This window comes from Tachypleus tridentatus, chromosome 10, assembly GCF_004210375.1.
Source record: "Tachypleus tridentatus isolate NWPU-2018 chromosome 10, ASM421037v1, whole genome shotgun sequence".
Taxonomy (NCBI): Eukaryota; Metazoa; Arthropoda; class Merostomata; order Xiphosura; family Limulidae; genus Tachypleus; species Tachypleus tridentatus.
Genome location: NC_134834.1, coordinates 133160598 through 133188597, shown reverse-complemented (window position 1 = coordinate 133188597; position 28000 = coordinate 133160598). Strand labels below are relative to the sequence as shown.

General features: G+C 33.2%; 1 long non-coding RNA gene across 10 annotated transcripts; it reads right to left on the bottom strand.

Annotated features, from left to right (window-relative positions):
- LOC143230353 (uncharacterized) lies at positions 1-27998 on the bottom strand. 10 transcript variants are annotated; one of them, XR_013016402.1, is made up of 5 exons: positions 27847-27998; positions 13679-13820; positions 8222-8473; positions 1090-7998; positions 1-601 (listed from the first exon to the last, which is right to left on the bottom strand). It is a non-coding gene; the product is annotated as an uncharacterized LOC143230353 (long non-coding RNA). The 10 variants fall into 10 exon arrangements; XR_013016404.1 differs by lacking the exon at positions 27847-27998 and adding an exon at positions 16405-16960 and having other exon boundaries at positions 13679-13823; XR_013016403.1 differs by lacking the exon at positions 27847-27998 and adding an exon at positions 16405-16960.
- Between the last annotated feature and the right edge of the window lie 2 nt (positions 27999-28000).

The window sequence follows — 28000 nt, the reverse complement described above, 5'->3', positions numbered from 1 at the left end:
TGTGGGAAGAATCAATAAGCTGTCAAGTTTTATTGGGTTAAGTACAGTATAATGTGTCATATTACAAATAGTTATTTTGCATACATAATAAATATTTTCATCATTTTGTATCAACTTTTATATAAGGATTTTTGAAAATTAAACATTTAGAGGGTTTAAGTTTTTGATGTAGTCACAACTTATAAATATATATAATGTGAGAATAATGTAAGTTATCGTGTGGTACCTGGAGGTATCACATTTTCTTAATGGTATCAGTAAGACAAACGGTCTGGTGAACCTTTTACCATAAAAGACCTTGTACAATTTTGAAACTGCAGATCTTATGTTAAGGTCTTTACTAATTTCCATTCATCATTTAACACATCAAAATATTATGTAGTTTGTGCTCAGAAAATGGGGAGGTATATGAAGTTTCATTGAATTCAACATGTCCTGTAGTTTCTTCTTAGTAGCTTCAACTGCTGCTTTTTCATACTCAAGATGAACCTGAAATTTATAAGTACCGATTTCTTGGAGCTGGCTACTGACTGCTAGCATGTTCTGGTAAATTACTTTCCATTCTGCTTTGAGATGTTCCAGTATTTCCTGAGCTGCTCTTCTGCAAGTGGATGGTTATCTATTACAAACACGTACCATTTCCAGTGGCATTTGACAGACTAAGAGTGCATTTAACAACAAGCATTCCTGCAAGAGAACTGCTGTAAATATACATATATATATATATATAAATCACATGCAATCTCTGATGGCTTACTCATGTTTTTAACATATGAGCACCATCAGATATAGTTGTTTTGATCAAAGTTTTCATCCCTGTCAGCTCATAAAGTCCTTTAACAAGAGACACAATCTGAATAAATTAATCACAGAATGAAAATTTCTCATTGTCCTGTCTGCTTAAAGTAACAAATAGTTTGAAACAATTGAGCATGCCACCGGATATAGCATATACTGAAATCTAACCATTAAAATTTTTAGTTATATGGATACATCATTAGTTCTCAAAAATATTAGAAGCAAGACTTAATAAACTACCATATATTCTGATTATAACCAATGTATGACATGAAAAATGCAAATAATTACTTTTTTTTCATCATCACACCTTTCCTCTAATAACACGCTGCCATAACTTGATTGACATTTCATTACTGTATAGTAAGCAGGAAGGTACTAAGACGACTTGGCACAGGGCATTCATAAAATTGCAGTTTTCTCATTTGTTGCTGAGGACCAAAATGGCTACCCTCAATTTTAGCTTATGTCCACATGAGTTTACTACAGAATCTCCCTCAGACACTGGCCTATAATGGAATCTTAACACGAATGAAAATTCAAATTATGCAATTACCATCACTCAAAAAACAAATGAAATTCAAACTGTTCCTGAATAAATTGACCTTCTAAACTTTTCTGGAATATTCAGAAAAAACTTTCTTTGCTCAATTTTATGATCAGAATTGTCTTGATCAGCTACTAACCAGTTCTTATTCTCATTTACAGTCTTTTCACTCACACATATTCATATTATGAATTCTCTTATGATTTTGCTGGATAATTCACACACAATGTTTAAACTATTTTTTTATTTATACAGAGAAAAACAAACTTACTACTGTGGCTAGTAACTGAACGTTTATTTCTGTACTTTGGATCTTTTTTATAAAACCTTTACACAAAATATTACCTCTAGCCTATAAAATGCCTGATGATATTTCAAGTAGACAGAAATTAATATAAAAAGTAGATTAGAAAGCCAAAATCAAATCCAAGGTAATCAAATGCAGCCACTGATATGTCCTCAGTTGTTTCATTACTGAACAAAAATTATAAATACTACTTTAAAAAAAGTATGTTGAATGTGAATTTCAGACAGTGCATCAGAATAACTAATGCAAACTGTACTGCCACTGCTCTTTCATATTTCAGTTATTACTTAAAACCATGCATGCTTCTTAAAATTTCACAAAAATGGAAGGCAAGAACTGTGTCTATAAACTTCTCAAAATAATAGGTTCCAATAAATACTAAAGAAGTTAGTCTATGACAGACTAACCACTGTCACAAAACGAAATTAAAAAGAAATAATTATATGTCAGTTTGTATAATCATAGGTAATAAAACATTTAATTTATTCCAGATATTGAAAAAATATCTGAAAGATCAATAATTATTTTCATGAAAACCTGAGCAGGTTTCAAAGTGAACGCCACTAAACTTGCTAAACACAAAAACAATCAGTAAAATCTAACATCAAGAAAACACATACCATATTTAGCACTAACACTCTCCATTTTATTCTTTTTTCACATACACACACACTACATAATGTAAGCATAATTAAAGCAAAATGTTGCATTTTATTTATACTATCTACAGTTTAGTAGTCTAGACTTTATTAGGATTTTTCAATGTAGTAATGTGGATCTTTGGACACATTAAAATGAAACACAACTAAGTGTTTGAGAGCTTAATTGGAGGAGTTGTTCTGTCAAACAAATTTTTTTGGTCCTTAATAATTTAGTTTTTCAGAGTTCATGTAAATCATGAAAAATAAGTTGGCCATAGTTCACAGATATTCAAATTAATTTATGATAACTATGTAACTATTACTCATTTTCAGTTTAATGAAAATAAAAAAAATCAACATTATTAAACAAACAAGTCATGGCATAGGATGTGTGAATAATTAACACAAATAAATAACAAAATAAAGTTAAATTATTCAAAAGATATTTAAAAGGTGAGAGACATGAAGGTGATAAAAGAGAAAAAAATATTAGTAAATTAAATTATGGCATATAACAAAATATGATCCAATCAAAGTAACTTTAATAGTTTATCATACACAAAGACCTATTTGGTTCAAATCCTACCCTCTGTGGGGCTACTAATTTTTTTTTCTTCACTCATTTGTAACGTCTTCCAATACTATGAAAATATTTATAGTCTTGATCTGAAATAAATAACTTATCCTTGATCAAATAAGTTTGTTTACGTTAAATCTTCAAGCAATAGTTTCACATTTCTTTCAAAATAAGTTAAGTATTGTCTAACTTTAAAGAGTTAATTTTTGTCAACAGGGATTGAGCATTTTCCAAGTGCCTGAGTTACAAATTCACAGTAAATTAATACAAAGTGAAAGAAATTTATCAAAATTAGTTGCTCAAATTGATTAAATAATATTCCATAAAATTATCTTCCCTTGCAATCTTTAACAAGGGTTGTTCAGATAATCAACAACACAATTTAAACAGTACAAATATCAACAACTATTTTTATAAATTAACATACAATGCTACATTGCTACTAGTTGAAAGCAACATCCATTTTGTGTTCTTTGTATGAAAGAAGATATTCATTCAAATTGCAGTTTTCTTCTTCAACAATCAGATAAATTTTAAATATACAGTTCTATGTTACATGATGCTTTGTATTACAATATTTACATGGTACTAAACATTTTCATACTTTGTGTTCGTAGAACAAGGTGTTTTAGCATTCAAATTTCTACATGTTGAAAAACACTAAGTTTTAATCATTCACTGATATGCATGTTGCAAAAATAATGCATTAAAATATTTACATACCCAATTTTGTAAATGTATTTCTCAAAAACTTGTATGTATGAATTGCACTTATGTAACTGTACATACATTGCATGAAACTGCATCCATTAACAGCACTCACCTGACAATGTACAATGAAAATCTTTGAGATAAGTACTTATGTAATACCTGAATGAAATGCATCCATAATGTAATGTCTTGAGATAACACGAGTTCTATTAGTACATCTTGGTTGTTCCATCCTCTAAACTAAATTAAAATAATTAAATAAACAATCTTTAAGCTTCCTCTTATAATTTATATACTTAAAGCTTTTCCTTAAAGTCACTTAAATTTACTGCCTCTAAAACATCTGTAAGCAATCCATTCCAAAAAACTTACTCTTTTACCCTCCTAAAATTTATACTTGTGTCCCCTAGTCCTACTATTCTCACTGTTAAATATGAAATATGATGATACATCAATACTTTTGATTCCCTTTACAATCTTAAACACTTCAGTTAGTTTTCTCTAGCTCTTCTTTTCCAAAGAGAAAAGAATTTGAGAGATTTAAACCTCTCTTCATATGATAACCCCTTCATCCCACACACTATTCCAGTAACCCTTCACTGAACACTTTCCAACAATTCAATGTCTTTCCTGAGGTAAAGAATCCAAGACTGAATACAATAATTGAAATTTGGTATAACCAGCTACTTGTACAGTGAAATTATAACATCTTTATACTTGTATTCAATATTTCTATAGATATGATCTACAATCCTATTTGCCCTACCACTAGCAACAGCACACTGCTTGGATGGCTTTAGAGACTGATCAACTATTACACCAAGATAAATATCCTTCATAATACTGTTAAGGTTATTGCAATTCAAATTTTGGTAACCTACATACATTATCTTGCATTTATTATAGTTCAACACCCACCTACCATTTATTTGTACAGCTCACTAAATGATCTAAATCCTTTTCTAAATCAGCAGCATCCTGTTTGTAGCTAGCAACACCCATTACCCTTATATAGTATGCAAATTTAAGTAATTTATTGATTATTCCTCCATTTATGTCTTTGACGAAAGAAAAAGAGCAAATGTCCTAAGACTGAGCCCTGAGGTACTACCCCACTTATGACATCAATCCAGTTTGACTAAATCCCATTTATAACAGCCCTCTGCTTCCTTCAGTCCAGCTACTCTATCTAATTTGCTATTTTATCACCCAGATCTGTAGAGATAATATTTTTTTACAATGGTTTCTGAAAATACAGATATATCAAATCTACACTCTTACCCTCATCTCCATAAGCAGTAACCTTTTCAAAAAATGTCAAAAGATTTGTAAAGCAAAATTTTCCCTCAGTGAAATCATGTTGACTATCCAATAACATTCTAAATTTTGCTAAATGAGTTTGCAAAGCATCTTTTAACAAATGTTTCAAAACCTTTTGTTACCTTCCTTAAAAAGAGGAGTTTCATTATCTAACTTCCAATCCTCTGGTACTTGCCCACTTTTCAAGGACTAACACAAAATAGTAGCAAGTGGCTCACATATCTAATCTTTAATCTCCTTCAAAATCCTTGAAGAAATATTATCTGACCCAGGAGCCTTATCATTTTTTAAACTTCTCAATTTTTCTTAACCAGCTTAGAGTCAATGCAGTGATTTTGCTTGATCTTGTTTCCATTTATCAACTATTCCAGATGTGGTATACTGTTTAAATCTTTGTTAGTAAAAACTGAAGAAAAAGGAAAATTTAGTAACCCAACCAGCTCATAATCATCAGATATTAGCCCTTGTTTATGATCCCTCAAGGGTTCTACTCTCATCATAATATTTTGTTTACTCTTAATGTATTTAAATAAATCCTTATTGTTAATTTTTACACTTTCAGCCAACCTTTCCTCTTTCATCCTTTTTGATGTCCTAATTTCCTGTTTCATCAACTTTCTTGATCTTCTAAGTCTCCTGTCTTGCCAGCCAATTTAAATTTCTTATGCTTTTCTCTAACCTTATCTCTTCAACATTTTGTGAGACAACTTGTTATTTTTACTTGCAGCTACCCTTTTTTTTCTATAAGGAATATGTTTACCTTCAATATTTAAGATTTTTCTTTACACATTTTCCAGGTCTGATCTGTGTCTCCCAATAACTCAGCTGCCCAATTTGCAACAGAATTCTTTTCACATCCCTTCAAAATTTGAAACCAAAATATCATTATTCCATATCTCCATATGCAGAAAGACATCAAATATAATAAAGCAATGATCACTTATACCAAGATCTTTTCCAGTCCAACCCTCTCATTCATTTGTATATTTGAAGTTAACAAAAAATTTAAAATGGCATTGTTTCTTGAAGGTTCTTAGACTAATTAGTGAAGAAAGCCATCCTGAACAGAGTCCAAAAACTTTTTTTCCTCATAGTTTGACTCTAGCATTTCAAAGTCTGCATGCTGAAATTAAAATCACCCATAATTACAACTCCATTAACAGCTGAAATCTTAATTTTATTGTAAAGTTTCTCAATAATTTCATTAGTATAATTTAGTAGTCTGTAACAACTTCCCAATAAAAAATTTTCCCTTTATATCCATTAAAAGAAATACAAATGGATCCAAGCTTTATGCTGTTATCTTTGATATTCTCAACTTTGACAGGACATCTCAAATTCTACATACAAAGTCACTCCTTCCCCTCTTTACGATTTCATCCTTTAATTATGAAAAAATCCTCCACTTCTACAAAGCTCTAAAGTCATCTATATTTATTCCTTATACTTTTAGCATTAAAACATAAACAACTAAGCCTAACTCTATAGCTACTTCTATACTACTTTCCTGTACTAAACATTTTTCTATCTCTTATTTGTTTTTGCATTTAGTTTTTTTCTGGCTCTCACCACTGTTTAGTCCTAGTTCAAAACTTCCCTTACAGCCAAGTTACTATCCTTAGCAAACAAGTCAGCCCTTACTCTATTTAGATATAAACAATCCATTCCAAAAAGCTCCCTTCTTCCACTGAACCAATCTCACAAATCTAACCAGCCAATCTGCTAATCCTTACACACTAACCTAAACCAAGCATTTAGCCCTTGTGACCTACTTATAACTTCATCCCCACAGTTAATTATAGGCAATATTTCTTTTTCTATAAATACTTTTATCAATTATTTGTACTATTAATTAGTTTCTCTGATCTACCTTTTCCTATACCATCATTAGTCCCTATGTGTACAACAAAAAAATTGTACTTGTACCTGCGCTTTTTGGAAACATAACCCGATTCTTTTTTCCCTATCTATTCCATGAACTAGTCTATCCACATGCCTTGTCAAATATCACCTATTACTATAACCTCAAATTTGTCATCCACATCCTTCTATAGCCCTTTTAATTTCCTTCCCTCCAGTACTTCCTCATCTGCAGAAGCCAAGGGCTAAAATTTGTTGCTCAACAGAATAGGCTCATTATAACTAAATCCACCACTTTTTTTAGTGTAATAGTACTCTAACTTTCTGAAAGTCAAACTTCTCTTCCAACCTACAAACTGTACAAAAAAAAAAATTGTACATCTTCATTACTAGCTTCCTTAAAAGTACATGCCAGTCCCAAGTTTCCAAATAAAACTCACTCATTTCACCAATTACACTTAAAAAACTGTGAATGCTTAACTCCTACACTTGTCATAACCATTCTACTTGTAGCCTGAAAATAAATAAACACTATGTAACAAAAATTTTGTTCCTGGATAGTATGCATTATTTCTTAATTGCTTATGTTGTAAAAGTACAAAAAATAGCCATTATTCCCTTCAAACTTTGCTTTTGTGACCTGGATAATTAAATTTAGAAATTAACCTATTTTTTTATGTAAAAACGGGCAAATTTGCACATTTTCATTTACACAAGGTCTGAATAAAACAACATATGAATCAAGATTTACATGTATTTATACTAAAGCTATACAAAAATGTTTAGAAGTGAGTAGTTTTTCGAGACTACTGACTGTAACGTAAATCACTTTCATGAGTCAGCCCCCCAAATATAGTTTCCCATCATGTTTTCATTATACACTCTTTGGTAGTGGCATTCAAAGTCCAGTATATCTTGGTGGAAGTGCTTGCCTTTTTCCTCTGAGTATGCTCCCATGTTCTCCTTGAATTTATCAAGATGAGCATCAAGGATATGGGCTATCCTACAGCCCATTGTGCCATAGTTCTTCACCAGAGCCTCAACCAGTTCCACATAATTTTCGGCCTTGTTATTGCCAAAGAAACCCTAAACCACTGTGACAAAACTGTCCCAAATTTTTTTTTCCTTCCTACAGAGCTTCTTGGGGAATACTGTGCACTTCAGGACCTTTATTTGTAGTCCAACGAAAACACCACACCAGCTTTGATCTTTGCCTCAGACAGCTTAGGGATGAAGTCTTGAAGGTATTGAACAAGATAAAAATGTTATTATGAAGAATAAATTTATTTCGTCCACAACTAATGTGCAAGAGGTTCATGCAAAATATTTTATGTGATATTTTTTCTATACTTTTAGAAATCAAAAAAATAAATTAATTAAAAGATATTTAAATTATAAAAGGTCTAAAATTTGTAATATAAAATCTTTCTATTCAAGCAAGCAAAAATTGTCAGTCTTACCTTCTAGAGTTTTTTTGCAGTGCTCGTAGGTAAAATGAGGTGCCCAGAGTTTGTCTTGTTCCCCAACTGGCATGCTGAAATATGCCTTGTAGGCTTCACACAATTTAGCAGATGCTGTCACAGAATACATTTTTGCTCTTGTCTTGATAAATTGGCCACGTATATAGCAGAACGCATCTGGAGAATCCTTACAGCTTCTTGATGCCATCTCTGATGAAATCAGATGTGTTCACTTAGGCAGCTAGAACTAAACTGAAGTGGTGAGTGATTAGCCCCTGTATATTTATTACTTTGGATAGTTCTAGAAAATTCTTGTAAGTTCTTATAAGTTTAAGAAAATTCTCTATCAGCTACTCAGCACTGAATCTACCTGGAATGTTCTGGAAAATGGATAAATTTGAAAATTTCATTATCCAGGTCACAAAAGCAAAGTTTGAAGAGTAAAATAGGTCTTTTCCATTTACTTTAGGCATAAGCAATTGGGATATAACACTTTCTGCCAGGAACAAGAAAAAGTAAAAATTTTGTTACATAGTGTAATCAATACTAAACACCAGTAGCCTACTGTTAACACTGTTACTGTTAAGCCTAATATTTAAAAACCAATTATATTTTTTATCATCACTTTGTCTTCACACAAAATTAATAAAGCTTATCTTTAATTATCTAAAAGTTAATAATTTATTAGAACTAACAACATATGTAATGTTAATAATAAAATGTTTTTAGTTTGATTTTTAATCTTTTTGAATCTAATATTTCTAATTTTAAGTAAACAATTCTTGAAACACCAAAAGACAATAAAATAGTTTTTATGTCGTATTTGTTTAATAAAATAACGTATTTATTCTGTTTTACGATTCAACAGAAGGTTAAAATATACCTAAGCCCAAAGTACCATTACAAGTACATAACCTATTTTAACATTGTAGTAAAATTTATACCACTAAACCCTTAAGTTAAAAGTTTGACCATCATACTTTTATTTACCAATCTTACAACATCTAGTTATTGTTGTGTTATTTAACCAAAATTACTACAAATTATAATATTAATATCAAAAACTTTCAGAAATTTATAACAGCTTAACTTTTCAGTGTTCTCCATTTCAAGTTGCACCCTCTTAAATTGTACTTACCTAACAATGTACAAAGTAATCATTTCTGAGATGATAATTTATGTAATTATATTTCAAGCAACTACATCCATGAACAGTATGTACCTAACAATGAATAAAGGAAACATTTCTGAGATAGGCATATATGTAATTATATCTCAAGAAACTTTCTAAACAGCACTTACACAATTGCATAAGAAGGAACCATCTTCTTAGATAAGCACTATGCACCTATGTCCGAATAGTTATTATATAACTCTAAACATTTACAGAACATTGTAAATATGAACCACAATAAATTTTTATCACAAAAAGTTATCATCTTTGCTTAAGTACAATCTATTTCTATAAATGGTTGAGCCAGTTACTAATAATTTAAAGACAAAATATGTATGATAATCAGAGATCACTTTATAAAGTACTTCTTAAACTATAGGTCACCATAACATGAGCATTGGTATAACATTCATTTTTTATACCAGTTTTATGGTGTAAATGCCTCTTAGAAGACAGAAAAGCATGATTACAAATAATTATACTTGTCATAAGACTATTACACTTTAAAATACTGCATTTTTCATTCTGTTTCTTTGGTGTTTTCAAGTATAAGAATGCATAATAGTGTTTAAACCACACTACATCCATTGCTGATGTTGTTTTTCACTCAATACCCCGAATGACACACAACAAATAAAGCAATGGTCAGAACATTACTTATATAGGCCAGTTGTTGTAACAGACTTATGGTATGAAGGCCTAGTTAAGCTGGTGAAGCATGATTACAATTAATTATACTTGTTAACAATTTAGGACTATTATAAAATATTGTACCAAACTGTGATTATGATAAACATTACCTTTTACTTCTTATTCAAAAATCTGTAGATAAGAAAAAAAAAAAAAAAGTGAGTAAAAATAGTAAAATGACCATAAGTACAAGTAATTTTTTTTTTTTTTTTTTAATGAACAGTAGTGACTACAACAATAATGATTATGTTATTTTCTCCAAGAAATGTTTAGGATAGCCATTTTGAAATATAGTGTTTTGTATGGAGGAACTTTTCTTGTGAAGGGCTAGACAAGATGTAAGGTTGTAGACTATTTAATAGGCAGAGAATGAGATTGCATTCAAAAGAAAAGACTATAAAACTGTCAAACTGAGTGAAAAGGTCAGTAAATGTATTTTTACAAGAAACAGAAGTTATAAAGCTGTTAGTATCATGACTAACCAGCAAGGCCGGATTAAGGGTTTCATTGGCCTTAGGCTTTAACTTATAAGAGTCCCCTCGAGACAGAATATCTATGTGCAATATACTGATAATCATAGCTTGAGGCCCCCTAATTAGTGTGAGGCCCTGGGCTTCAGCCCAGTAAGCCCATGCCTTAGTCTGGGGTTGCTAACCAGAATGTCTAAAAAAGAACTAGTTACTCATTTAATATTCATGGGTGAAGTGTATAGAGAGGTTGTGAGCTAAGATGGTCAAGAAAGCATTAGATAGAATCAGTATGGTGGAAAATAAGGAAAGTATATTCAACATACCTTTTGCAGACAACAGGCATGAAGCTTAAAGGACAGTTGTTAATCCAATTCTATTCATAGTAACAGATGAAAATCTTGACAAGCATAGGACTTGAAGAGAGGGGGGGGGGCAATAGCAAAGCCATCCATCTGCTTCTGCTTGTATAGAGTATTGTTAAAGAAATGACTAGTTGAGAGTTCAAGCATAGGTGTGAAATCAGAATTGGAAAGTCCATAACAATAATGCTTTTAGCAAAAGGATTAATGGTTTTGTGTAGGAGAATGTTAGTAAAAATGGAAGCAATATTAAAACTAGCCATCACAGGATTTTTAAGTGGGGGAAAAGTTGATTAATTTCTTGGGAAAATTGGACATAGTCAGATGTGTTTAGTTTGGTCCAAGTAAAAGGTTTTAAGTTGAGTATAAGGAAGTTATCTAAGCTATAACTGTAAGTGCCTAAGATGGAAAGTGTAGGTTGGAGATGGAAATGTCTGGTTTGTATATTTTCATCAGGTCATAATATTCTGGTTTGTGATCGTGTAGGATATAAATTGTTATTACACAATCAAAAATACTACTACTCTTGCTTAGGTTGCTAAAAGTCTCAAAGATTTTCTTTCAAGTTGTAAAGTGTAGTATAATACTACTTTGTTTATAAGTTTGAACATACTGTGACCATTAATAATATCAAGTATTTTCTTCACATAGTCAGCACTGTTGATGAATGCAACTGTTTCCTTTGTCTAGTCAGGTGATATTTTTATTGTGGGAGAGTTCTTTAATAAAGTAACACACAAGTAAAATACTTGAATATAAGAAATATAACAAGAGAAAATAAAAAGTATGTCACACAAATGAAATAGTTAAATTAATACCATCATCTTCTAATCATACAATGGACATAAGAGTTGTTATCCTTTTCAAAGCTGATTCTGGCAAAGGATTAAACAAAAACAGCTTGTGAAAATGGAGCACTGGAAGGGTAGAGGAAGAGGAAGTGTCAGTAGGAGCAACTACAGAAGTAGAAACCATGACTGCACTGACCAACGTGGTGTCAACAAAAAAAAAACAACACAGCATGGAGTGACTTGTAAGTCTACAAAGGCATGAAAAACAAATCAACTTACTCATGCAGCTTTTCAAAAAAGAAAGTGAGTGTGAAAGTAAAAGGTAGCATGCGAAGGATTTAGAAGCAGCTAATCGTCCATATAATAGTGGAAATGAAAGTCCCTAAATTACAGTAGACAGGCAAAGGCCTTGGCCACCTGACAAAAAATGTAAGAATCCAAAGCCAGCCAAAAACAAAGAGCCAAGAACTGGTAGAAACAAACTTAATGGACAAAACAAAGAAAATGTTGGGTAGATGGTAATGTCAGAGCACAAAAATCAGGAAAAGTCTTCACCAAAAACCCCGTAGGATAATGATGAAGAGCCTCAGACAGTAGGTGAATCAAGGAAAGTGAATGAAGGATGGAGGATAAAGAGAGGTGGAAAGAGAAAAATTGAGGTTGGGAAAATATGACTGAAGCATAAAGATCCAAAACCTCCAGAAGAGAAGAGAATATAACTGCTGGGAATAGAGAAGAAAATAAAATCCAAACCTATGGTAGGCCAAAGCTTCCATATTACATGGGGGTCAATGCGTACTGACTCCAAAACTTAAGCTTGGTCCACAAGCTTATTGGCATGAACCCAATAACCAGTGAGGGTGAAGGAGAACAAAATATTGGCCTGAAGGTATATCATTTAAAAGGGAAGTGGTAGAATTGAAGGAAATGGGAGTGAAATACAAAACATAACATACTGGATTGATCAAATCCAGGAAAAGAGAGGAGGTGTAGGTGCATCCACTGGAGCTAAACATAAGATAAGGAAACAGGCTGTCAAAATCACTGTTCTCTTGTACGTCTTCAGGTATGACAGGATAATCCTTTGGCAAATCAGAAGCCTGCAAGGTAGCCAACTCCTGGCAAACCAAGGCTGTGACATTGTCTGTCAATAATTATGGTCTTGTAATGACTGTGGACAAAGTAAGATTGACTGCAGTGTTAACAGTAGTAGCAGTAGTAGTTATAATATGAAAGTCAAAATTAATGGTAACTGTAAGTGAAAGTAAGTATTAAAATACACAAAGGATGCTTCAAAGAAGCAAGTATGAAAATTAAAGACATATAATTTTAATGTGCTCAAACTAAACTTGTTGAACTGAAATGTAACATACATAAAGAAGCAAAATTAAAAAGGTTTTATGAAAACAAAAACATGCACGTTAATGAAAATACCCTGAGGTAAAGTACAAGTGAAAAACATATCTTAAGTGCCAATCAAGAAGTGAAGCCAAGCTAAGCTGCATAGGGGAAGTCAACTGTACTAGGAGTTATGTCGCACTCATATTGGTTGAGGGTTGTCACATGCTCATTTGCATGCTATCATGCAGTTGACTAATGCGAAAACACGTAAGGTTAGGTGGAAGCATCAAGATAAAAGAGGGTAGTACAAGTTGAGAAAAGCTGTTATTTGAAAGGAGTTAAATTTTGTATCAGAATATGTTTTTTGATTTTATATAAACATAAGTAAATTATTCTTTGCTTTCTGACTCATGAGTACTATAAAAGAAATGCATGAAATTGAGTACAACTTTATAACATTTACAAGATACCTAATAATTTGATGACTAAAAAGCTATCAGAAAAAATTCATAAAAAGGCATAACCATTATAAAAAAATCAACCATGAAGAAAAAAGATAACTGAGGATATTATTGGTTAAAACAAAATATACTTAACACAGTAACTTCTCAAGATTATTATTGACTACATACCTTGTTGGAGGAATTTTTTCTTATTGCAATATTTTGATTTTGGTGATGCTAATATTCTTTCATTGTTCAGGCTATTCAAATCTGACCCTAATGACTGATCACTATATAATAACCTTTGTTTGGACAGCGTTAGGGACTGGTACTGCTAGACAGAATACCTAATTAATATCTGAATTCTAAAAAAACTAATTTTAATTGTACTTATACTTACACAGAAAAAGAAACTTCAAGTAAAAAATTAATCCCGATACATATTCAAGCCTGTTGTGAAATGTTTTAGATAAATAAAGTAAAAAAAATGTTCTTTGAATTTGCCGTTACAAAAACATTTATTAGAAAGAAAGTTCACTCCTAAAAGAAAGTAAAAAAAAAAAAATTCATGTCACCAACACAGATTTAACTTATTGAACAAGAGTATTTGAGCTTGTAAACGTTATTTTAAATTAAGATATCATTCTAGCGACCAGAAAAGTAAATTATCATATCTCTCTATCTAATAATAGTTTGAATGAAGAGTGCTCTTTCATGTTGATGTTGCAGTAGGAAATAACTTGGGAGATTTGTTTTTTGAAAGTGTGTAGCTGAAAGTCATTCAGTTAGTTGTAGCAAAAAAGATGGCTTCTCAATATTAACTTTAGAACCATCCTTTTTCATCAGACACAAAGTAACTAAGAATATTATAAAATTTCAGTAGAAAATAGCTATTCCTGATGGTTAGTATTTCATATAAGAGCTTGATAGTGTACTTTAACATTTTCATGGCTCACCTCAGTGGGAACTAACTGGCTCTCTTCTACTACAAACCAAAAAGAATCTTTCTTTGATTCATTAGGCTGCTTTTGTTTTTTCATTATACAAAACTGTTGCAACACAATCTCATTCACAGTTAACTCTTCATCTTTAGCTTTTTATTTTAAGTTCAAAGTGAAAAAGAAGTATTTCCGTTTAATATTGTAAGGATGCATAACACCTACAACTGTCAAACAGAGCATAAGTGTGTTATTGAACAGCCCAACACATTTATTTAATAGATGAAATTATTCTTGATTCATGACTGAAACACGAAAATTAATTTATGTTACACAACATTTCAAAGCTTTCTTTGTTAAGGAAACAAACCAAGATTAATGACTCTAGAATTTTAATCTTTTGCAGAACACTTTCATTTTTTTCTCTAGACAAACCTTTCTACTTTACAGAGCATTATTAATGTATTAAAATCCATATACAATGTGATTGCATTAGTTGCAATGTTTTTTGTAACAGTTTTCTACAATTATTTTTTTTATAGAATTTCAATAAGTAATTTATCTGGAAGATGACTGAATAATTACAACCACTACTATGTACAATTTCCATTCTATATCTTTAGAAAGTAAATATGTGATGTCAAGTATGTTGTGTCAGTAACTAAAATCTGAGCATCTATGTCAAAGACTACATATACACACATTTTCAAGTAGTTTTAACTGACAATGAAGGTTAATATCAAAGTTACTAGGTAGCTATTTCACTACAAAACATGCTACATTACCAAATGTTTAAGAAACCAGGTGAATGAAAATATACCTAAAGCATCTAAAAAAACCCATCATAAACAACAATAATAATAAAGCTCACAAAAAATGCAGTCATCCATTAGTGTTATAAGAAAATAAATGAATTTAGCACAAAAAATACACACGTTTTAAAAGCCACAAACAATAATAACTGGTTAACTGAATGTATTTGACTAATGAGCTAGAGAACTAATTAATTAATTAATAAATTCTAATAATCATCTAGCTCTAATCTTATGCATAGTTCTTTATGACAAAACTATGATGAATTTATGCATGCAACTTTCCATAATATTAAGCTCCAACAAGTTAGTCTCTATTGATATGTGTTGTTTAGCAAAGTAGAGGGAAAAGTCATAAATACAAGTGTGATTTTCATTACTACCTCTGTTATTATTTTTTGTAAGTTTTATAAAATTGCACATCTTTCAATGCCATATAAATAGTGAAAGACAATAAAGTTGCACAAAGACTTAACGTAGAAGACAGTTCAGAGAGACATCAGGAAAAGCTTCTAGATTATGACAGTAGTTACAAAGTTCTGCATACACATAGACACTTTTTTTTTATTAAAGCCACTTTCACTGAAAATGAGCACACAATGGAAAATACAGCAAGACATGGAAAAGCAATAAAGTAATGAAAAATTATTTCATCAGATATTTTATTTAAAAACTCAGAAGTGTCTTTGGAAAAGTTACTGTAGTAAATAGAAGCGTACATTAATAAAAAAAAAAAATTAAGTTCTAGCACACCTAAATTTTGGTTCAAAGTATGCCTACACAATTTTTAATGCACAGTCATTTGACCAGAAATTTTGGTTGTCGTTGACTGTTTGATAAAACCACATACCCTTATCAGAAGCTACTTCTAAATTTTTTGTGCTAAGCATCAAGCTTTTAAAATAAGTTGTAGCTGTTTTACTAGAAATAATCAACGTAACAAGCAGATTTGTGTTGTTTTTCTAACATTCCCTGCATAACGAGGGATACTTTATTCTGATCCACACTTTTCACACTGAACATTACTTCCTGTAACTGTTTCTGTAAGTAAAGGATATTTAGATTGCATATCTGACTTAAAAGTACATTTTCTTTTGGGCATTTTTGCTACCAGGATTAGCATGTTCATGAATTTAAGAAAGAATCTATATAAATATAATAGTACTGCCTGTTATATTTCCAGGTAACAATTTTGCACGGTATCGATGGATATTCACCAAAACTGATATAAAGACGTTCATATTAAGCATATGAAGAGGGAATACAGACAAACGTTCAATTCTCCATTTTGTGTTTTGTGGTTTTTATGGGTTATTACTACTACCTCTCCCCCTGTTGATGGATGTTCATCAACTTAGGCATGAATTTTTGTTTGGCACAAGCGGAGATGCGTGCAGATTTGCAGTTTCACATTTGGTGTTTTGCAATTTTATGGGCGTTTTTTACAATTACACGTAAGGGATGCAATTTTTCATGTTCTAATATAAAACTTTTTATGAATCATGAATTTACATAACTTTTTAACAGTTACTTATATTAACTCTAAAACCACTGTAAAGGCTTAACGTTAGTTCAAATTGAAATATACTCATTTATAGTTATCTGGAGACCGACCAGCATGGCTAAGTGGTTAAGGCGCTCGACACTACACATGCTCGCCCTTTCAGCCATGGGAGCGTTATAATGTGTCAATCAATCTCACTATTCGTTGGTTAAAAAACAACCTTCCTTCTTGTCTTACACTGCTAAATTAGTAACGGCGAGCAGAGATAGCCCTCGAGTAGCTTTGCGCGAAATTCAAAAACAAACAAACAAGCTTTCTCTCTAATCTTACACTGCTAAATTAAAGACGGCTAGCGCAGATAACCATCGTGTAGTTTTGCGCAAAATTCAAAAACAGACAATTTACTGGAGGGTGAAGGTAATTTTTTTCGTGACTTTTATAAAATCTGAAAATCCATCTAGTATGTACTACAAATTTTGAAAGACAACATTAAATGTATTCATGGCGTATTCATATAATACTTAATTATTAGCAAAAATGAGTTAGCTTAACAAAAGCGAATTGTTGGTTTAAATATAAATATATTATTTTATATTTATCTGGAGTGTAAAGGTAATTTTTTCGTAACTTTTATAAAAATCTGTAAATCCCTCCAGTATGTACGTAAATGTTGAGGCCCGACATGGCGAGGTGGATTAAGGAGTTTGATTCGTAACCTCCGGGTCGCGGGTTCGAATCCCCGTCATACCCAATATGCTCGCCCTTTCAGCTGTCGGGCGTTACAAGTTTTCGGTCAATCTCACTATTCATTGGTAAAAGAGAAGCCCACAAGTTGGCAGTGGGTGGTGATGACTAAGTGCCTTCCCTCTAGTCTTATACTGTTAAATTAGGGACGGCTAGCGCACATAGCCATCGTGTAGTTTTGTGCGATGTGGAAAAATACAAATTTTGAAAGATAACATTAAATGTTATCATAGGTATAAATGAATTAGATTACCAACTTCGGAACTTTTCTGTTTCGTGTACGTCATTCAAACAGAAAAAAACCAAAATTGAATGCAATTTTTAATGCTGATTTCAGAATTATAAATTAAGTTTTAGAGAAATGATAAGAAATATTTATATATATTTTCTTATTTTGCTAGGTTAGGTCATTTAGAGTCATTAGTAAATAAGTGCATGTTTATTTGATTAAAAAATATGTTTAAGCAAAATAATTATTTAAAAAATAGGAATATTTCCCACTTTCCCCTTTCAAAATAATCTCTTAGAATTTTAATTTATATTTCCGAAATCTTTAGCAAATTGAAAGTACTTTGAATGTGATTAAAAGACGTAACAAGCAACATTTTGGAACAAATTGTAATGTGATTGGTTTGCATCTCTCCGAGTTCGTTTGGTATCATAGGCATGGCCGAACGCGTTAAGGCATGCGCTCGTAATCTGAGGGTCGCGGGTTCGCATCCTAGTCGCGCTAAACATGCTCGCCCTCCCAGTCGTAAGGGCGTTAGTAAAAGAGTAGCCCAAGAGTAGCTTTGTGCGAAAATTCAAAACAAACAATCATAGGCATGGAAATGATGATCTTTTCTAGCGAATATTTGAGAATATAATTTAAATCTTCACATTGAATTCGTTAAATTGTCACTAGATACTTTGTACTGTCCTTGATGTTTTGCAATTCTTTTAAATGCATAGGTATATATGTAATGCTAAAGCTTCTTCCTTTATTTCATGTAAATAAAATAAAAATATTTCTTTCAATTTTTCCAAATTTTTTATTTATATTTTTGAAATCTGCTTTAACATTATATTCAAAAGTATTTTTTGAGCGCGGTGCATGAAACGGAAAACATCTACAACTTCAATTACGAAGTAAAGCTAGTGCGTTTTGATAACGCTACGTTTCAAGAATGACATGTCATGTCGCTTAGCAACAAAGCATAACCTAATTTTGTTATTCTGTGTACACAAAGTATAAAATAAAATGTGTAGACAACAAAACTGGAAAATATTTGTTGATTTCTTAATTTAGTTTCCATTGATTAAACAGGTTTATTTTTATTGCTAATACAAAATAGATTAAGTCAGAAACGATTTAAGTTTAAAGTGGAATCGATATTTTTGCTGTCATGACAAATTTTAAGCACTTGAGCCTAGATTAGATTATCCCACGCTACGTCTTTACTTTAGGCTTGTTACGCCAACGCTCACCACACGTAAAAGGTTTAGGCACTCTCCTCATGACCCTTTTTCATTCCCCTTACTAAAATCGCAATGGATAGAGAGTAACATAACTATTATACCTGAATAAATGCATTTTGACTTTTACGACTCTTTCTATTTCAAAAAATCAAGTGTAGCGTGACACACACTAGCTTCTGTAGATTAGATGAACAAGTTAATTTGATATTATTACATCCTCAGTTATGTAAATAACTATCTACGTATTTCACTATTAATATATGAAAATGAAGGATATACGAGGACAGAACAAATTCTTATGTGTAGTTGTAATCGGGTAGTAGTTACCAGTATTAATTTTGATAATGGATGACATGCAAGTTCATAATCTCCCAAAGAGTGACATTTTTGCTTCCTTTAAAGTAACTGGGGAATGCGAAACAAGCAGCAAACAGGACAGATATGCTGAAATCGAGAGGTCTTGTCACGTTATTAAAGTGTGAAACCATAGGTAGCAACGGTAGTAATAATGCTCTATTTGTAGGTCTTCACATACAAATTATCAAATAATGAGATATGAACATCTGCCTAACATAAAACATACTTTCACTTGTTTTCAGTTTTTTGAGTTTTAACTGAAGAACTAGTCTGCTGATAGCTTATAAAATAGTAAAACAAACTTGAAAGAATATTGTCTGAAAATTGTAGTTATTCTACTATATTTTATTAAATTTAATTAAACACTAAGACCGAGACATTTGTTATTATTCTAATAATAAAACTATCTTACAATACTTTTGAACATTTTGCATATAGCAAGGATACAGAATAGTTAGTGTGTGTGTGTGTGTGTGTGTGTGTGTGTGTGTGTGTGTGTGTGTGCGCGCGCTTGCTTTTCTTATAACAAAGCCACATCAGGCTATCTGCTGAGTTCACCGAACGAAATCGAACCCCTGATTTTAGTGTTGTAATTCCGTAGTCTTACCGCTGTACCAGCGGGAGACTACAAAGTAGTGTAATTCAACGTTTCCCAAAGTGTGGTCCAAGACCCAGAACTGGTCCACGAAAAAAAAATAATGCCGGTCTGTAGAAAACTACAAAAAAAACAAAAAAAAAACTTTAGACCTTTCACTACCAACAACCATTTTTAAACTTTCTTTAAGCCCTTATTGTATATTAAAGAAAAATGTAATTAAATCTGTTAATAAAAATATATTTTAAAATTAATAAATTCAAATACATTCTAATTTAAATTTTCATTTCATCTAACTTGGATATCTCAGTATTTAAACTAAACTAATATAACAGAAACGCAACTATAGAATTCAAAAGTTGATGGTTGACTTTATACCTTCAGTCCCTCAGTAATGAAGGTGTTCTCACTTAGGGCAATTTAGAGAGCTTAAAGATTAAGTTTTACAGTGTTGATAACCTTGAAATTATTTTGAAATGCCGTAAATTTATAATCACATGTTAGCCAGACACGTCCCCCTAGGACCGGCATAGCCAAGCGCGTTAAGGCGTGCAACTCGTAATCTGAGGGTCGCGGGTTCGCATCCCCGTCGCACCAAACATGCTCGCCCTTTCAGCCGGGGGGGGGGAGGGCGTTATAATTTGACGGTCAATCCCACTATTCGTTGGTAAAAAAGTAGCCCAAGAGTTGGCGGTGGGTGGTGATGACTAGCTGTCTTCCCTCTAGTCTTACACTGCTAAATTAGAGACGGCTAGCACAGATAGCCCTCGAGTAGCTTTGTGCGAAATTCAAAAACAAAACAAAATAAAGAAACATGTCCCGCTGCTGACTACAAGCCATAGTAATATAAAACACCTTTAAACTGATGGTGTATTGATAGAACTATTACTTCCAACTTGATGTTAAGACTTAGCTATGTCTTAATGGATTATCTAATTAGATATTTGAGGAGGCTGGACCTCATGAATAAATTGCAAAAATAAACCTGTCCCTAGCCGGAAAAGTTTGGGAAACGCTGGTCTAAGTCTCCGGGGTACAGATTAACATTTCAGACTCTTTAACACTCTGCTAACTTTTAAAACAAATGCTATGCTGGAGAACAGTAGCAATGAGGGTGTCATAGTGTGATAAAGTTGTGGTGCTTCTTTCACTCTTTAGTGTTTTTTAAATATTGTAGAAAAATATAAAACTTTGTACTAAGCCTTACTTCTCATCTCTATACAAAAATACAAAGGGATAAAGCTACTGTGTGGAAATGTTTTTCTATGGCCCTTTTCCAGTGATACCATGTCTCCTTGTAATCATCTGTGTTAGGCATGGTTCTTTTTCCTAGGAGATCTGTGGTAAGTTTTCCGATGCTTATTTCTCACCCTATTTAAGAGTCGTTTCTCTTCTGAGTTTCTTTAATGAATATTTTACTTATTTTATGTTTTAGATCGAATTTTATATTTCTTTTAGGTTTGTTATTTTTTTGTATTTTGTAGAATCTACAAAGTTTTGTTAGTTCGTTAGTAATGAGTACTTTCTTTCAGTTTTTTTATGTTTCTTTCTGGTCACTCTTCACAACCGACCTATGGTTTATATAGATTTTGTTTATGGATTTCTGCCTTCTATTCGCTTCCCCTCCATCTATGTCTCAGGTCTCCTTTCTTTCTCCTCATTCGTCTTGCTGAGTCTGTTTTAGTCCTACTACACAAAGGAGCAATCGAAAATGGGTGATGCCTACTTAACTGGGATTTTGTTCCTGTCTTTGTTTTGTCTCCAAAAATATAGAAGTTTGGAGTTCCATAATCGATCTGTTCTGGCCGTATCTTTATCTTGAAATATCTCACTTTGCCACGAAATCTCATCTCTCACGTAGTTTTTTTCCCAAAGTGTTACATCTTTTTTCTTCGATTTGTTAACGTAGGCTTTGTCTTCCAGTGGTGGACACTACCATTATATCTTTCTACAGTTTTGTATGTGTTTGATGAAGTAGTGTGCTATTTTACAGATCATGTTAACTCATTCGGTCTTCAAACTCACCATTCCATGGATTTCTGGCTTCTGTTCACATCTACCCATGCCCATCAGTCACCCGCACTTGCTTCCTTCTTCGAGAAGCTATTTGGATGGATTTCTAATAAAGTTGGATAAGTACTTTACTAAACTCTCGAAGTATATTATTCATTTTGAGGTTCTCTTCACTTTTTGTTTCAGTCGAGCCCACCTTTCTTCACTTGGTTCCAAGATAAGAGGCGTGCAGTCACAATAGCCATAACTATCTTTTTTTGGCAACGTGGGTATTCTTAAAAGCTCTCACTTCCTTGAGTCGGTTGCACATGCATTTCTTTATTGGATTCTTTTCGACCAGTGGAACCTCTCTCAAGATCCGTTGGACCATCCTATTTCCCTTCCAATTAGGATTAGGACCGACCTGGCTTTATGGCTCAACAGAGACATGACCATGAAGGGGGCTCTCATTCCTGCCCCACATCTAATCTGTTCACAGATGCCTTCTTGGTGGCTTGGGGTTTTTATTGATTCCCCAGAGATTTTGGGTTGATGATCAGTCGAGGAGGCTACAATCCATATCAACATCCTGGAACCTTTGACAGTTTATTGAGTTTTATATCATTTTTTACGATTCCTGCAGGAGGAGAGAAATTATGGTTCATTCTGACATGTCCACTGTCATTAGCTTTATCACCAAGCAGGGGGGAACCAAGTCCAGGTCTGTCTTTTCAGACTGTGGATTTCCTGTAGTAGGCCAGCTACCATGGCATGACGGTTAGTGTGGGTTATGTTCTCAGAGTTATGATTCTTATGGCTGATCTCTTATCATATCCCAACCAGGTTCTCCTCAGAGTGGTATTTTCAACCTCATGTTTCTGCGGGTGTGTTCTCGAAAGAAAACATCACGTAAATATATATTTTTTCCACTCACTTCCTTTTTAGTCTCCAGTTTCTCAGCTCTAAGAGTGGGTACTGCCGGTCAAGATTATAGAACTCTTCACTTGTATGCCTACTTTCTGATTAGACTTCTAATTTCGGTCTTTTTCCTTATCCATTTAACTTCTTGTTGCATTCTTCTGGTTGCTCCATATTGGCCAGCTAAGACGTGGTTTCCTTTGCTCTTGCTGAAGCAGCTGTTCTGACTGCTCCTCTGACAATCATGATATCATATTTTTCATCCCAATATTACCACACTTTATCTTTTCATGTGACTTTTGTCCAATCCCATGCCTCAACTCAGGGACTCACCCTTTTGGTAGCATCTTTTCTTGCCTGCATCATTTACCTTTTCTCCTTGTCTGACTTCAGCCTATTTACCTTGGTTTCTGATCATATTGTCCTTCTGTTCCATATCTGTGCCAGTTTTTCATCAGGTTGTTTCTTCAGGATTTGTCTGTTTCACCTGTTGATCTTTATATGGCTGCTCTGTTAAATACTTTCCATTCTCGTATTTTCGGAAATACTTCTCTTCTCCAGTTATTTATCTCCTTTTCCATTCCTTTTCAGCTAATTCATCTGCTACATTTCTTTGTTCTGTCAAATTGGGATCTCAGTGTTATTCTTCATGTCCTGTCCAGTTCTCCTTTAAACATAGTGCAATTTGTTATCTGTTCCGTTTTATTCTTAAGACCTAATTCCTCTCCCATCCTCGTTTGTGTTCATTATTATTCCAAAATTAAGACCATCCTCTACCATTGTTTCTCAGGTCCTTGGCTGCTCAGAAAGGTTGTTTTGCCTTTTTTCAGTTTCTTTATCTACCTCTTCTCATCTGTATTCCCGTTCAGATTTGTTTAGTTCATTCCCTGTTATGATGTTTGGCTTGTTCTGCGCACTTTTGTTGTTCTTGTTCCTGTCTAACTGTTCTGTGACATTCCTCTATCTTCCACGATATTTCACCTATTACATTCATTTCAACTGGATATTTTCTGTCCGGATTGATCACAACTGTCATACTACCACTTATCACAAGGAGTTTATCCAAATGTTTTTTGGCTTGGTGGGCCATTCTTGCTGATATTTCTTTCTTTTACAATCATAATAAACCATAATTTATCTTATTTTAGTGCTTCCACTGGATGTTTTCTGCTCAGATGGACTGCACTTAATATATTCCACATTATCCAAGGTACTTTCCTTAGATTTTTTTTTTGCCTGGGAAGATTGCACTTGTAGATCTTATAAATGTATGCAAGTTGCTTTAATGCTGTTTTTGTCTTTGAATCAAACATGGCACAATTTGTCGTGTCTTGAGGTACAGTACAAGGCAATCTGAAGGTCGCAGATTCAAATCTCCTCTCCATCACAAGAAACACTCTTTCTTTCAGATGGTTAAGGCACTCGACTCGTAATCCGAGGATCGGGAGTTCGAATCCCTGTCACACCAAACATGATCGCCCTTTCAGCCGTGGGTGCGTTATAATGTTACGGTCAATCTCGCTATTCGTTGATAAAAGAGTAGCCAAGAGCAGGCGGTGAGTGGTGATGACTAGTTACCTTCTCTCTAGTCTTATACTGCTAAATTATGGACGGCTAGCGTAGATAGTTCTTGTGTAGCTGGCCCTGGATGGCCAGGTGGATTAAGGCGTTCGACTGGTAATCCGAGGGTCGCGGGTTCGAACCGTGGTCGTACCAAACATGCTCGCCCTTTCAACCGTGGGGCGTTATAATGTGACGGTCAATCCCACTATTTGTTGGTAAAAGAGTAGCCCAAGAGTTGGTGATGGGTGATGCTGACTAGCTGCCTTCCCTCTAGTCTTACACTGCTATATTAGGGATAGCTAGTGCAGATATCTCGCTTTGCTCGAAATTTAGCACAAACAAATAATCCCAAGGAACGTCTCCTGGATTTTTTCTGCCTGGTGAAACAGAAAGTGGTTGTAACTCCCAGCTCTTTTTATATCTGAACAATTTTTCTATGTTGCATCAGAAACCGCTGAACTTTCATATTAAGTGTAACAAGGATTTTGTAGCCTGATGCACAGCTAATTAAAGCAATTAAAATCTAGATTTTAAACAAAAAAAACCTCTTAAAAATCATTTTCAGAAACATTGAAACCATAAGGAGCATATGGTTAGGTGATCAAGGGCTGGTAGTGGTACGAATTTAATTATTGTGTGTTTATTCAGTGTCTTTAAATATCTACAAAGTAAAGATGAGTTTCACTAAATGATGTGCAATGATTTATTTTTACTTGGATGTTATTTTCGAGCTTTATAGTTTGGACAATAATTAGGTTGTGTCTGACACAACAACATTGCCAATTTTTTCTAGCTATTAACTAATATTAACTTCTGATCGGAGTAATTTATATACTTAGTCTATTAGACCAAAGCTAAAAATCAACCTGGCAGCAGTATATCTAATTAAATATTTGCAAATCTATGTGCGCTATTCGTCAATAAAGCTGCTATAGCTAGGAAAAAAAATACACCAATGCTACTGTTGTCGCTACATATTTGTATAGCGGCGCTATCGTTACTGCTACGTTGAGACTGGTATTTTTAGTCATAATTTGTTTATTGTAAATGGGTAATGTAAGAATAACAAACGCAAATTTCTTGGTAAATAGTTTCCTTCTGAAATAAATTGAGCGCGCGTGCAACAGGTTGCACGATGATTACATATTATTTGATGGATTTGATATGGGAACAATTGAAACAAGCGATATCCTGCTTTATTTACTGAACTTTCTCTCTTCATTATTAGGCTGTCCATATTAACAAACGCATTGCATATAGAATTTCACCCTGTAGCGTATGGAACAACAAAGCGTTTGCCCAGTTCTTGTTGTACAAGTTAGGGCCTAACATAGCTAGGTGGTTAGGGCGCTAAATTCGTAATCATAGAGTCGTGGGCTCGAATCCCCGTCACACCAAACGTGCTCGCCCTTTCAGTCGTGGGGACGTTATAATATAATGGTCAACCCTACTATTCTTCGGTAAAAGAGTAGCCCAAGAATTAGCGATGGGTAGAGATTACTAGCTGCTTTCCCTCTTGTCTTACATTGCTAAATTATGGACGGCTAGAGCATATAGCCTTCGTGTAACTTTGGACAAAATTCAAAACAAAGAAACGAACAAAGTATAAGGTCAGCTGCTATAGTGTTGCAGTTCTGTTTGTTCCATGGTAAATGTGCCTTTACAAATGCTGAACGGGAAACGTTCTTGAATGTACCATCGCTTAAAGAGTTCTCTACATCATTAGCTGCTATTATATTATGTGCATGTTACACAAATCTGATGACGGTTAGGGAGAAAACAATCCTCACTGGACTCTGTCTCTACTAATGATATCAGTGTTGTAGTTTATCTCGTTATTCTTCACTTGACTCAAGTGTACTATGCTCTTCTTTAGAATCACCAGCTTATAGGCTCAACTTTTAGTTTGGTTGAAGAGATCTTGCAAAGAACAAATAGTAAAATATAAAGAGAGGCGTGTGTATATGATGTGTCGAATGGCTTAGTAGTGCTATCTTATTGTAGTACTGCCGTACAGGCATGCCATAATAAGAACAATTTAATTTTTTATACAGTACATCTCTAGCTAGTGTCAATTATTCAAAAGGCCAGACACTACTGTGCCAAGCTTCTCTTTCAGTAATCTTTATTCTTACTTTTTTGTGGGTGAATTTGTCGTTAATTCGTATGTTGGAGCTTTTATACAGAAAACTTTTATTTGGCAATAATATCCGAACAAGATATTTCAGAGCCTGATATTCAACAAATTTGGAAGTATTTCTTTAAGGAACAAATCAGTTATCAATGCGTTTATTTCCCATTGATTAACCCTCCTGCCACAGCAGCAATGAAGGTTTTTAAGTTGGTTATTCTGCTTCATTTTTTGCATTTTTTTCTTACTCGAAGCACAATTTCCCGTCTTTGCTGCTTTTGTTGCTGACCATTTGATTGACCTGTTTATCTCCATTCTTCTCTTGATGCACGACTGAAAATGTTTTGAATTTATGGGAATATTTAAAAATAGTGTGTTTCTTTACATTAAAAAGGGATTTTTTATTGGCATCATAAAAATTATTTTTGAGCAAACCCAACTTACACTGCAACAAAACCTTTTGAGAGTGGGATCCACTTGCACTTTCATATCCAACAAATTCAAAACAGTCTTTTATGTAAGACCAAGAATGGCTGTTTACACGATTATTCTCACTTTTAAAAAGTTTCTGTAATAGAAATATTGTCTGGTTATATCAGATTCCATTTTATGAAAATCCAATTTCTGTGTTGCAAGTTCGCATACACACCCGTATGGCGTTGGGAGGGGGACTTTACTAACAATAATATATAATTAATTATAACAATATATAAGCCCCCCCCAGTAGTGCGTCTGCGTACTTATAACGCTAAAAAACCAGGTTTTGGTGCACCTGGCTGGCAGAGCACAGATGACCCATTGAATAGCTTTCTGCTTAACTTCAAACAAACAATACATAGTCTAATATTGTAATATATATTATAAATTACGATTTATAATGATATATATGGCTGGGATATTTTAAACTAATTATTCCATATGAAATATACACTGGCTGGTTCACATGAACATTTTGTATTATCAAACGAAACGTTAATTAAGCAAGAAAAGTTTCTGTAAGAATTGTCCAACTCAGGAATTCAATAAAACATTCAACAGTACTTCTAAAATACAGTTTTACACAAAAGTAAATTAATAAAACTTCTAAATTAATGTTAAATGAAACCTAACCTATAAACAGTAAAACGTAAATATAACTATATTTACACACATGTATGTCTGCGGACTCGCACCACTAGGAAGCGGATTTCGATACATTACTTCTAATGTCCATTCTATTTGACGATATAACAGGAAATTGCTTAATTTAGAGACGCAATAAGTTTAAAATGGAATTGATGTTTTTTGCTTATGATAATTATTATGCACTTGCCCATTACTTTAGGATTATTATGCTAACACTCACCACACTAATAAGGTTTGACGGCATCTCCTTGACACCCCTTTGCATTAAGCCACTAAAACCGTTGTGCGTAGACAGTAGTCGAACTATGTATCTGTACAAATGCATTTTGGTGTTTATGACTTCTCGTATTTCAGGAAATCAAGAAAAATCAGGC